The 12709-nt window shown below is 42.4% G+C and overlaps 1 pseudogene; it reads right to left on the bottom strand.

Moving 5' to 3' along the window:
• Positions 1-8872: 8872 nt before the first annotated feature.
• LOC137963581 (uncharacterized) lies at positions 8873-11110 on the bottom strand (annotated as a pseudogene).
• Positions 11111-12709: the final 1599 nt, after the last annotated feature.

Here is a 12709-nt window from a genome sequence, read left to right as displayed (position 1 = left end):
AAACTTTTTTGAGGAGCATACAAGTTCTCAACCAGCTCCTACAACTTCACATAGATTGGTTGTTATTCATGACAATCATCAGGATCCGATTACTCAAGTACAACTAATAGTAAAAGAACCATCTCATCATGAGGATACCCCTATAGATCCAGTTACTCATGATTCTCAACCTGAAAATGTTGAAGTACCATTAAGAAGATCTTCATGAGTTAGAAAACCTACAATGTCTTCAGAGTATAAAGTGTAACTTCAAGAGTTTGACATGCACATATGTGCAGAAGATGATCCTATTATGTTTTCACATGCCATGAGTGGACAAAAATCCACATTATGGAATGATGCCATGAAGAGAGAGTTGGATTCAATGGCTAAAAACCAAGTCTGGGATCTTGTTGAATTGCCTAAAAGGGGGAAGGCCATTGGCTGTAAATGGATTTTTAAAACCAAAAGAAACTCTTTAGGTAATATTGAAAGATATAGAGCAAGACTTGTACCCAAAGGATTTACTCGACAAGAAGGAATTGATTATCACGATACCTTATCTCCTGTTTCAAAGAAGGATTCATTTTGGATAATCATGGCATTAGTAGCTCAATATGATATGGAGTTACATCCAATGGATGTGAAAATAGCTTTCCTCAATGGCATTACAGGAAACAACCTTGTTACAATATCGGACCCACCATGGTGCACGAGGTGGTGGGATCGACCTTAAGGACGTGGGATGCCAAGAAGAGTCCTCACCCAAGCTAGAACGAGATAAGAGATAAGAAGCACAAGATTGAATAAGTTAGAAGGCTTGAAGATCAAGTGGCACCCACAAAGATACCATGAACTAGTAATCTTATCAATATGAGCTGGAAGATCATGTGGGACCCATAGAGATAAGACCACTAGTCAGCCTCCTCTCTTATGTCCACGTGATTGAAGAAGAGTTAGAGTCCAAGTTATATTAGACCTCTAGTAGATTGTGTTATACTTTCATGATAGACTTATCTTAGAGAGTTAGAGTTGGAATGTAATTAGGAGACTTACAGGTTAATTGTATAAGGACTCTATCACTTACTCTACTATAAATAGAGGCATTGAGTTATGGACTCCATAGCATCTAGAGTAATTAGTAGACGCAGGGGTTAAATTATGTAATTTCTAGGTTTTTGCAATTAGTAGGTTTAGATGTAATTTCCTTCAAATTAGTGGCCCTTTGTTTGGCCTTTGTTGATGTGCGTCAACCCTAATCCACTTATATGGATGACGGGTTCTGGAATGAAGTTAAGCAATTGATCATTAGTCTAAGTCTGAGATCGGGTTCTCTCTCTAACCAGGTCCACTGTGCAAGCTTCCTTCAAAGCTTGATCTCTCTCTCTCAAATCATTGGTCGTTCAAAAAATCCCAAAGACTTCAAAAAGGATTACAATCTGGAAGGCAGAGGAGATCGGCGGGTAACTCGATCCATGGCAAGGGAGCTTAACAACGTGGTATCAGATAGGACCACTATCGGCGATTCCTCTTCTCCCAATTACTTGCGTAATCTCATTGAAGAAGTTCGGGTTGAAGGCCAAAATTGACAGACGCACTCCAAAACGAAATGCTGGAAATGAAGGAGACTCTTCTTCCAATAAATCTTCGAATGGGGGAATGGTTTGCAAGGGATGCTGCTCTATCGGGAAGCTCCAACAGACCTACCGATCAGCAACCTCTTCATCCACCTCCTCCTCATATGTCAATGCGTCAACCACACCCACCAGTAGGGGGTGTCCACACCACCGTTCCTAGGTATACCAAATTAGATTTTCCAACTTATGATGGGTCCTCCTACCCTCTGGTATGGTTACATAGGTGTGACCAATTTTTTTGGAACCAAAGAACATAAGACGATGACAGAGTTCCTTTAGCTGCCTTCCACATGCTCGACGAAGCGCAGCTATGGTACCATCAATTTCATTTGGAGCACCATATCCAAGATTGAGAGATTTTTAAGGATTATTGCATGCTGAGATTCGGTCCCCCAGCCGTAGTAACCCTTTGGGCAATTTGGTCAACTTAAAACAGACCGGTTCCATCGAGGTATATCAGAAATAATTTTAGGAACGCCTGACACGCACCAGTAGGTATGTGTGTCCTACTCAATTATGCATTTATTTACTGTGGGACTAGTGGAGGCACTTCTTTTGGAAGTGGAATTACATGACCCACCAGACCTAGCACATGCCATGAATCTTGCCCGTACTCTGGATGCTAAACAATGGGTCTTGAACGAATCCCTCAGGCGTAGACCTGTCGGGTAGCCACTGGTGCCACACCCACCATTGTTCGTCACCTTTCTAAATTAGAGATGGAACAGAGGAGAGCCAAAAACCTCTGTTATAATTGTGATGAGACATACACACAAGGTCACATATGCAAACACCTGCTTTGGTTAGAGTTGGATGATTCCGAGGAGACCCCACCATTGGACGAAGTTGTAGAGCCTGAGATGGATGAACTAGCTATTTCCCTCCATGCTATGACAGGGCTGCACACCACAAACACTATGTAGGTCTGAGCTGGCCACCAACACCTACAGTTTCTGGCCTTAGTGGATTCAAGTAGTACCCACAACTTCATTAGCCAACCAGCAGCACAACAACTTGGTTTACCGGTTCAGCAGAACATTGGCATTTCGGTCTCAGTAGCCAATGGGGCAAAGATTTCCAGTACTGGAGTTTGTCCAGCGGTACATTTTGATATTGAAGGCAACACATTTGTGACAGACTTCTTAGTCATTCCACTTGCTAGATTTGACTTGGTGTTGGGTATTAAATGGCTTCAGTAGTTGGATCCAATTTTATGGGATTTCAAGTCTCTCACTATGAGTTTTACGCAACACCAGCAACAACTCACCCTTCATGGGACTCATGCTCCGTTACCTTGCTCTCTCCAGAAAATCCAACCTATGGACTCCGATCGTTGTAAGTTAAACTCACTCCTTACTGAATTTGCTGATTTATTTCAAGAGCTTGTTGCGCTCCCACTTATCCGAACTTGTGATCATCGGATACGTTTAAATTTAGGCACTGAGCCTATAGTGGTGCACCCATACCGCTACACCCATTTGAAGAAAGATGAGATAGAGCGCCAATGTCAACTTATGTTAGCGCAATGCATTATTCAACCCAGTCGGTCTTCGTTTTCTTCCCCAGTGTTGTTGGTAAAAAACATGACAATTTTGGCAATTTTGTGTTGACTACAGAGAGCTCAATGCTCATACGGTTAAGGATAAATTCCCAATACCAGTGGTGGATGAACTCTTGGATGAATTGCATGGGGCATAATTATTTACTAAGCTAGATTTGAAATCAGGGTACCACCAAGTTCGGGTACACCTTGCAAATGTGGAGAAAACTGCCTTCCACACGCATCATGGCCATTTGAGCTCTCCAACGCCCCTTCCACTTTTCTGGCCTTGATGAATGAGGTCTTTTGCCCTCTCTTACGGAAATATGTTTTGGCATTCTTTGATGATATTCTGATTTATAGTAAGCACTGGGAAGACCATATTCAACATTGGCGCCAGGTATTCAACCTCATGCGTTCCCATCATTTGTTTCTCAACCAATCCAAATGCACATTGGGTACCTCAGAGGTAGCTTATCTGGGTCATATCATCTTAGCCTCTGGTATTAAGGCAGACAGTAGCAAAATACAGGCAGTGGTTGACTGGCCCACTCCACATTCAGTCATTGCTTTACGGGGATTTTTAGGCATGGCCGGGTATTATCGGAAGTTCAATCGCGACTATGGCCAGATCTCGGCTCCATTCAAAAACTTACTTAAGCGTAACGTCTTCACATGGTCAGACATAGCGGCTTCATCCTTTGAGTAGTTGAAACACGCCTGAGCCTCTGCCTCAGTTCTCCAACTCCCCAATTTTGAAGAAGCGTTGGTTATTGAATGTGATGCTTCCGGAGGGGGCACTGGCGCAATCTTACAACAGTAGGGCCATCCCATTGCATATTTCAGCAGGCATCTCGCCACGCACCACCACAAATTAGCTGCTTATGAAAGGGAACTTATCAGCTTAGCCAAAGCCATTCAGCATTGGCAGCCCCTATCTTTGGGGTCGACACTTCGTGATTTGGACAGACCATTGCAGTTTGAAATATTTATTGGAGCAACGTATCTCTATTTCACCACAACAGCATTGGCTAAGTAAATTGATGGGTTTTGATTTTAAGGTGGAGTATAAACTAGACCACCTTAACATTGGGGCTGATGCTTTGTCTCGCCGGGATATATCGGAACCACAGCTACACGCAATTAGTCAACCACGGTTTCTTTTGCTCGATTCAATTAGGGATGAAATTCAGCAACATCCTGAGCTCATTGCCTTGTATCACAGCATTGAGCAAAGCACCATGAACAACAATTGGGCACTTCAAGACCGTCTCATATTGTATAAGAATCGGATTTATCTCCATCCTACTTCAACCCTACTCAACAATATCCTATCTATATTTCACGACAACACTCATGAAAGCTAGCAAAAGACATATTTCCGGCTAAGTCGTGACTTCTATTGGAGGGGCATGAAACATATGGTGGCTGACTATGTAACTGTGTGCCAGGTTTGCCAACGGAACAAAGCGGAGACATTAAACTCTGCAGGCCTGCTGCAACCTCTTCAGCTCCCTTCACAGGTATGGGTAGATATATCCATGGACTTTATAGATGGCCACCCAACATCTTCAGGCAAATCTATTATTTTTGTAGTGGTGGATCGGTTCTCTAAATATGGGCACTTCCTGCCCCTGGTGCATCCTTATATGGTGACACATGTGGCTCATATCTTCATGGACCAGATTGTCCGCCTTCATGGCTTACCGGAGTCCATCATCAGTAACAGAGATGCAATATTCACAAGTACCTTTTGGAAAGATCTATTCAAATTACATAGCACAAAATTGGCTTTCTCATCAGCCTACCACCCTCAGACAGATGGGCAAACGGAAGTAGTCAACCGCACTATTGAGATGTACTTATGCTATTTCGTGGGGGATACTCCCAAAATGTTTTGTCTGTTAGCTCGCCTGAGATGAGTTTTGTTATAATACCTCTTACCACAATGCACTTGGCACTACACCCTTCATGGTGGTTTATGGGCGAGACCCCCCTCATCTATTATCTTACGAGCTTGGCTCATCTCGGGTGGCGGCGCTAGACCATGCTTTGGGGGAGCGGGATACTATGCTCGCAAAGGTCAAAGCTCAGGGCACTATGAAGAGCACCTACGACAAGGGTCATTGTGACCTTTCATTTGCTCCGAGAGATTATGTATGGCTTCGACTTCAAAATTACCGCCAACTTTCCCTTACGGCCTCCAAACGTCACAAACTTTCACCAAAGTTCTATGGGCCATTTCAGGTGTTGCACCATATTGGCGGTGTGGCTTAACACCTACAAGTCCCACCAAGCGCCAAGATCCATGATGTCTTCCATGTCTCCCAATTGAAGTTGTTCAGGGGAGACTCGCCTATGCTCCACACACCGTTGCCACCAGTACATGATGGTCGTGTTCTACCTCTCCAAAGAAGGTGTTTCAAGCTTGTCGGGTCCAAGGGTCGTGGTAGATTTTAGTCCAGTGGGCCAACACAGATCCTGTTGAAGCTTCCTGGGAACCATTAGAGGCTTTCAGTGCCCTCTACCCCACTTTTGAGCTTGAGGTTAGCTCTTTCTCCAGGAGGGGGTGATGTTATGAACTCCATAGCATCTAGAGTAATTAGTAGACGCATGGGTTAAATTATGTAATTTGTAGGTTCTTGCAATTAGCAGGTTTAGATGTCATTTCCTTCAAATTAGGGGTCCTTTGTTTGGCCTTTGCTGGTGTGCGTCAACCCTAATCCTCTTATATGGATGACGAGTTCTGGAATGAAGTTAAGCAATTGATCATTAGTCTAAAGTCTGAGATCGGATTCTCTCTCTAACGAGGTCCAAGATGCAAGCTTCCTTCAAAGATTGATCTCTCTCTCTCAAATCTTTGGTCGTTTGAAAAATCCCAAACACCTCAAAATGGATTACAATATGGAAGTCAGAGGAGATCGTCGGGTGACTCGATCCATGGCAAGGGAGCTTAACACATTGTAATTCGGAATTAATCAAGTTGTACAATTCTTTCTTGAGTAAATCTTTCTCTAATTGCTTGGTGTACACCTTGTTTCTCTTCTCATCTTCTCTCTACCTGAGAGCCTTCTTCCCCTTTTTCTTTTTCTTTCTCTCTTCCCTTGCCCGGGATATTAGAAAAGGGATCTTAATTCAACATGATATCAGAGCATTAAATTTAGGATCCCCGCATCAAAAGGAATGCTCTAAGAAGATATGATCAACGCCACTCATGGAAGGCTCCTTGTGAAGGAAGATTAAAAAGCGTGAGATGAGTTCCTTCTTTATTTTTTTTATTACTTCATGTTAAATGTTTCAGAATTTAGAAGATGAGTTAAAGATGATTATGTGAATGTTTTTCATCTTATGAGATTATGGATATGAATGCCTCTCGATCTAGAAGAAGCTATCAAAGCAGTTTTGCTGGTTTGGAATTCTATCTAACCAAAACTAGTTCATGATAAGATTGTTTAAAATTTTATTTTTTTTCGTGGGAACAAGAATCCCCTGATATAGAAGATTGCTATTGATTTTCTTATGAGTGGTTATTCAGAAAAAAATCAGAATAATGATTATTTAGCGTCAACTCTAAAGTTTTCCATGCACCAAGTGGTTTGAAGATTACTACTTGGTTTTTTATTAAAATTTATTGGAGATTTTTTGTTGTTGAAGTGCCTTTTATGGCTGAAGAAAATATGAGTAGCAAAGGTAAAATACTCAGAATTACCATTATACCCTTACGAAGGGTATCAAATGATATGAGTTGGTCCACATCAGTTCAGAGGTTTCTTATAAAAAATGACCTACTTGGTCATCTCACCAATCGTGGACCACCTATTGATGAAGAAGACATTTTTTTTTATAAAAAATGGTTAAAAAATGAAACCATTGTGATTAGTTGGCTAATCAATAGCATGGAAAATTGTGGAAAGAATGCACTCATCGTGGGAGATATGGCTACACTATAGATTCATGTTATTACTAGGAAGGCAATTACTGTGGAAAAAATGGTCACTATAGAGAAATATGTTATCATGCCAACGACAACTCATACTTGACAAAGGCTAATCAAGCCTTAGTAGGTGATACAAAGGAGGATCAGCCCACCAAATCAACTGAAAATAAAACTTTTACTGATGAAGAATATGAGTTGTTTTAGAAAATGAAGGATTCTTCTCCAAGTTCCTCATTAAATACCGTTGCCACCACTGCTTCAGAAATGTTATCTGCCTCATTTTCATCCTGGATAATTGACTTAGGAGCCTTTGAGCATCTTATTGATAACAAAAATTTATTACATTCTGTATCTCCGAGTCTTTCACATAAGTTTGTTACCATAGCTGACGGTTCTAAAACCAAAGTTCAAGGGAAATGATCCACTTTCATTACACCATCACTTCCGCTCACTGATATTCTATTTGTTCATACTTTCCCTTTAAATCTGTTATCTGTTATTTGTTAGTCAACTAACAAAATATTTTAATTTCTCTATCACCTTCTCACACACTTCGTGTGTATTTCAGGATCTTATAACAAATTAGGTAATTGGTGGAGGATGTGAACAAGGGGGGGTTCTACTACCTGGACGTTCTAAAACTAAATATTGTTTCCACTACTGAAAATGAGACAAGGTTATGGACAACTAGTTGGGACATCCATCTGCACAATCTCTTCGTTATATGTTTCCTACTCTTAAAGTCAGGTCAGAGTTTAATTGCAAAGTTTGTCAAAAGAGTAAACATCAGAGTACATACTCACCTCATCCAGAAGTCAAGAGTATAACTCCATTTTCATTAATTCATACCGATGTGTGGGAACCCTTAAGTGTCTCAAATATTTCTCAAGTCAGGTATTTTATTACATTTATTCATGACTTCACTCGTACCACTTGGTTGTTTCTATTTAAGGAGCGTTTTGAGATACCATTGATTTTTAAGTCTTCTCATGCTATAGTACTTACTTAGTTTGGTCAAAAAATAAAAATACTTCGGTCTGATAATGCCAAATAATATATTTCCAAAGACCTTGATTGTTTTTTGTCAAGAAAATGCCTATACTCCTCAACAAAATGGTGTAGCCGAACAAAAAAATCGTCATATTCTTGAGGTAGCTCGATGTTTATTATATGCCATGAAAGTTCTATACTTTTATTAGCCCGTGTAGTCCTTACCGCATGCTTTCTTATAAATCGTCTACCATGTTTCATTCTTGGTAATAAATCTCCTTACTCTATATTGTTACCAAATGATGATCCGTTTTCATTGCCCTTGAAAGTCTTCAGGTGTCAATGTTTTGTCCATATTTCCTCCCCAAAACACAGTAAACTTGATCCTAAATCTATAAAATGTATCTTTTTAGGATACTCTCGTACTCAAAAGGGTTATATTTGCTATAATCTGATATGCCCCATTTCCATGGACCAATTCACTCGACGATCTTCTCTCGGTTCCTGATTGAAATACGATTGAAATGATGGGTTGAAGCTCCTGGGATCCCGGATCAGATACAGGGGCTCGTAGGCAGGGTACCATAACCCGTAGGGAGATATGGTGAGGAAGAGGAAGATGAACAGGCATGTGGAAGATGAAATGAACCTGAGGGATAAACGAGTTTCGAAGGAAACTTGCACCTGGGCCTCGATGGAGAGAGCACCCGATCTCAACTAACTAACATTCAAGCTTCCTATAAATAATAGGGACGCCCCCAAACAAAAATCACGCAAGGCATAAATGTCTGACGAAATTACAAAAAAGCCACTAATTAACACATGCAAAAAATTACATTAATTACCCTTATGTCTACCTACTACTCTAGATGTTATGGAGTCCATAACATCACTCCCCTCCCGAAGAACGAGCTTGCCCTCAAGCTCGAAGGTAGGTCTGCCTGCCCGTGCCGACGGCTGGCTCCATGCACAAGTGTACGCGAAGCAGCACAACAATATCGCCCCTGAGGGAAAAAGAGTGCAAAGTGTGCAAGGTCCACAACCCCATCAATGGCTGCATCATGGAAGACGAGAAAAGGAGATTGTCCACCAAGCTCCAGTGTGACAGACCGCAGATTGCACGTAGCAAGAACAGAACCAGTATCACCAAACCTGCTACTGCCGCCAATTGTATGCTCCGCAAAGAAATGATCGGATGCAGCTCTGATTGATGCCAAGGAATATTTCAAGGACTGGACAGCCCAGATTTGGGAGTCATCCGCTGCACCTAACGCTGTTGCCACTGGAAGCCCTTCCTGGCTAGCATTCAGCCACCGGTGCAGCAGAACCCTCAAGTCCTCCCTGGTCGTTAGCTGCTGCAAGAGCAAGAAATCCAGTACCCATTTGCACTTCCTGAAACCGAGCAAGAAATCCAGTACCCATTCACACTTCCTGAAACCGAGCAAGAAATCCAGTACCCATTCACACTTCCTGAAACCAAGCTACCAAAAGTCCTACAGCTGCCACAGCAGAAGGTAGCCCTGAGAAAAGGGGGTCAGGAGAGGCCCACGCTGCCCCCACTGTCCAAGTTCCAGCCAATAGCTGGAGAGTTGCATAAATGGAGTAGAGCTGCTCCCTACTAGACAACTTTGTGCGCACAATGGTATCAATAGGTCCTGGTGACAACATGGTCCATTCATGAATCCCGCCAAAATTAGCCAGGTTGAACACATAACCAGCGCGAAGAGCAAGCTTTATAACGGAGCCCCTGTGTGTAACCCATCCGCCTAAACCCACCGCAACAATGGAAATATCCACCCTTGCTCCGGCCAAGAGTATCCCAAAAATGGCTGGAACCGGTGCTGAAAGACCAATGCCTCCAGGAGGAACAAGACAAGTGGTATGGAACTTTGCATATGCTGAACCCTTGTCTGAAGTAAGGCATGTAATGTACAAAGGTACCACATTAATAAGAGCATGAGAATCAACATGCTGGCCAGCATGAAACGACGGAAATGGATGCTGCTCAAGAACCCTGCACCCAGCTCTGGGCGTGATTCTTCTTAGCAATTCAACATTCATGTTGCAAGCGACATCGATCCCTCCAAGCCAAAATGCATAACATATAGGACCTGCCTTGTGGGGCCAACCTGGAAAACCCCCATCCACAGCCTGCCTTTACAACCACCAATCTAGCAGCATTGGCACACCAATTATGAAAGACGATGGGAGTTTAGAGACAATATCATCTTCAATAAATCCCAGCAGCTGAAGAACAGCCACTGCACAAGATGCCGCACCACCTGGAGATTCTGAGCCAGGAAAGATAGAGTCCGTTGCCTGTGCTCTGTTCAGTCCACTTCAGGCATCTAACATAAAACATATTACCGCTGCACAAGATACAAACCTGAGGTCTTTCTCTGCCCCATTATGAGTGGGCATAAGACTTCCATCAGGCAGCTGACGACTTGGCATAGATATCACGATTGACTGATAGTCAATACTCCGCAGATCAGAGTCATCAATTGGGCACGGTTGTAAGGATAAAACCCAGTTGACAACGCCATTCATGTCGGCTCGAGCCAGTGCGCCACGGATGTCAAGAGGCCAGAGGAACACGATTGATTTATTGGTCCTGGTACTGCCAAGGGAGTGTATCCAGCATCATATCTATGTAAAAAGTATGACGGTCTTTGTCGAAGAAGCAAGGAGAAAAATCAATTTGCGGTTTCTCAGCCCATCTAAACACTCGCAGTGCCATTGGAGAGGTTTTTTCTGAAAAAATCAGGAGACTTGTGGACGGGTAAGAGAAATTGCGAAGAAGGTTGGTGAAGAAACTTACCGCAAGAGTTATGCAAGTCGTGATCCATTTCGGCCGCCGAGAGCGATAGTGAGAATCGGCAGCACGATGGTTGCAATTGCACATTGGGGCCTATTGTTCCTGAATTCGCAGGAACCATGATTACGAGACCGAACTGCATTGTCTCGTTAATTTCATCTTCCGCCACAGCAACCATTTCCTGTAAATCTCTCTGATTTCAGAGAGGTTTTTCCATTATCAAACTCTGATCCATATTACAAAAAATCCCGTCGGGTTCACGAGAACCCTATTCGAAAAACCTAAGAGGAAGAGGGAATTTACAAGTATGCCCTTGGACCAAAGAAAAAGACAAGTATGCCCTTGGACCAAAGAAAAAGACAAGTATGTCCCTTTACATATACATATTTACATTAACCCCCCCCCCCCCTCAAACTCATGGAGGGGCAAGTAACATAAGTTTGCCTATGAGATGATGAAAACGAGGAGCTGTATGCGATTTGGTGAAGACATCTGCAAGTTGAGATGTGGAGGAAACATGGGGCAAGGTGAGAGAGTCTTGTAAGTAGTGATGCCGCACAAAGTGACAATCAATCTCAATTTGCTTCGTATGCTCATGAAAAACCGGATTCTTGGCAATCTGAATGGCACTTTGATTATTACAAAATATAGGGGTAGCAGACAGTTGAGGAAAGCCAAGTTCTTCAAGTAATCGGCGAAACCAAATTAACTCAACAGCAGTTGTTGCCATAGCCCGATATTCTGCCTTGGCAGAAGAGCGAGAGACAAAGGATTGTTTCTTACTCTTCCAAGCCATTAAAGAATTACCAAGGAAGATACAATACCCAGTAGTAGATTTTCGATCTGTCGGATCACCAGCCCAGTCAACATCAGAATAACCAGTGAGGACCAAATCAGAGGTGGAAGACAAAAGTAAGCGATGATACACAGTGCCACGTAAGTAACGTAAGATACTGAGAATGGCTATCCAATGAGTGGTATGAGGGGCGGAAGCAAACTGACTAACCATATGAACAACATAGGTAATATCAGGACGGGTGACCGTCAAGTAAACTAGGGACCCAACTACCTCTCTGTATCGGGTAACACCAGATAACAAGTCACCATTTGTATGGCTAAGGCGATGATTGAGTTCAATGGGAGAATCTATAATCCGATCATCTGTCAATCCTGCACGACTGATCACTTCAGAGATGTATTTTGATTGAGACAAAATATAACCTTCAGGAGAATAGGCAACTTCAATACCCAAAAAATACCGTAAATATCCAAGATCCTTCATTTCAAAGAGAGAATGAAGTTGTTGTTTGAGGTCTGCAATGCCAGCTTCATCATCACCAGTCACAATCATATCATCAACATATAGAAGGACCAAAATATGCCCCATAACAGTATTACGAATGAACATGGCAGAATCATAGTTGGAAGCAACAAAGCCAAGACGGATCAAAGAGGAACTGAACTTCGCAAACCAAGCGCAAGGAGCTTCTTTTAGACCATATAAAGACCGTCGAAGACAACAAACATAACCGGCAGGATGAGGAAGGCCTGGTGATGGCCGCATATATACCTCCTCAGTCAAATCATCATTTAAAAAGGCATTTTTAACATCCATTTGATGAAGATGCCATTTTTGAACAGCTGCAATAGAAATCATGGTGCGAATGGTCTTCATTTGAGCAACTGGAGCAAAAGTCTCATCATAATCAAGGCCTTCTGTTTGGGAGAATCCTTTAGCAACTAACCGAGCTTTGTATCGCTCAAGTGTACCATCAGAAGAGGTTTGACTTTGAAAATCCATTTACAAC

Source organism: Aristolochia californica, unplaced genomic scaffold (assembly GCF_029961685.1).
Source record: "Aristolochia californica isolate CCGP_79_NKW_82.1479 unplaced genomic scaffold, dmAriCali1.0.hap1 SCAF_4, whole genome shotgun sequence".
Classification (NCBI taxonomy): Eukaryota; Viridiplantae; Streptophyta; class Magnoliopsida; order Piperales; family Aristolochiaceae; genus Aristolochia; species Aristolochia californica.
The sequence above is the reverse complement of the archived record's forward strand: the minus strand, read 5'-3'. Positions and strand labels throughout refer to the sequence as shown.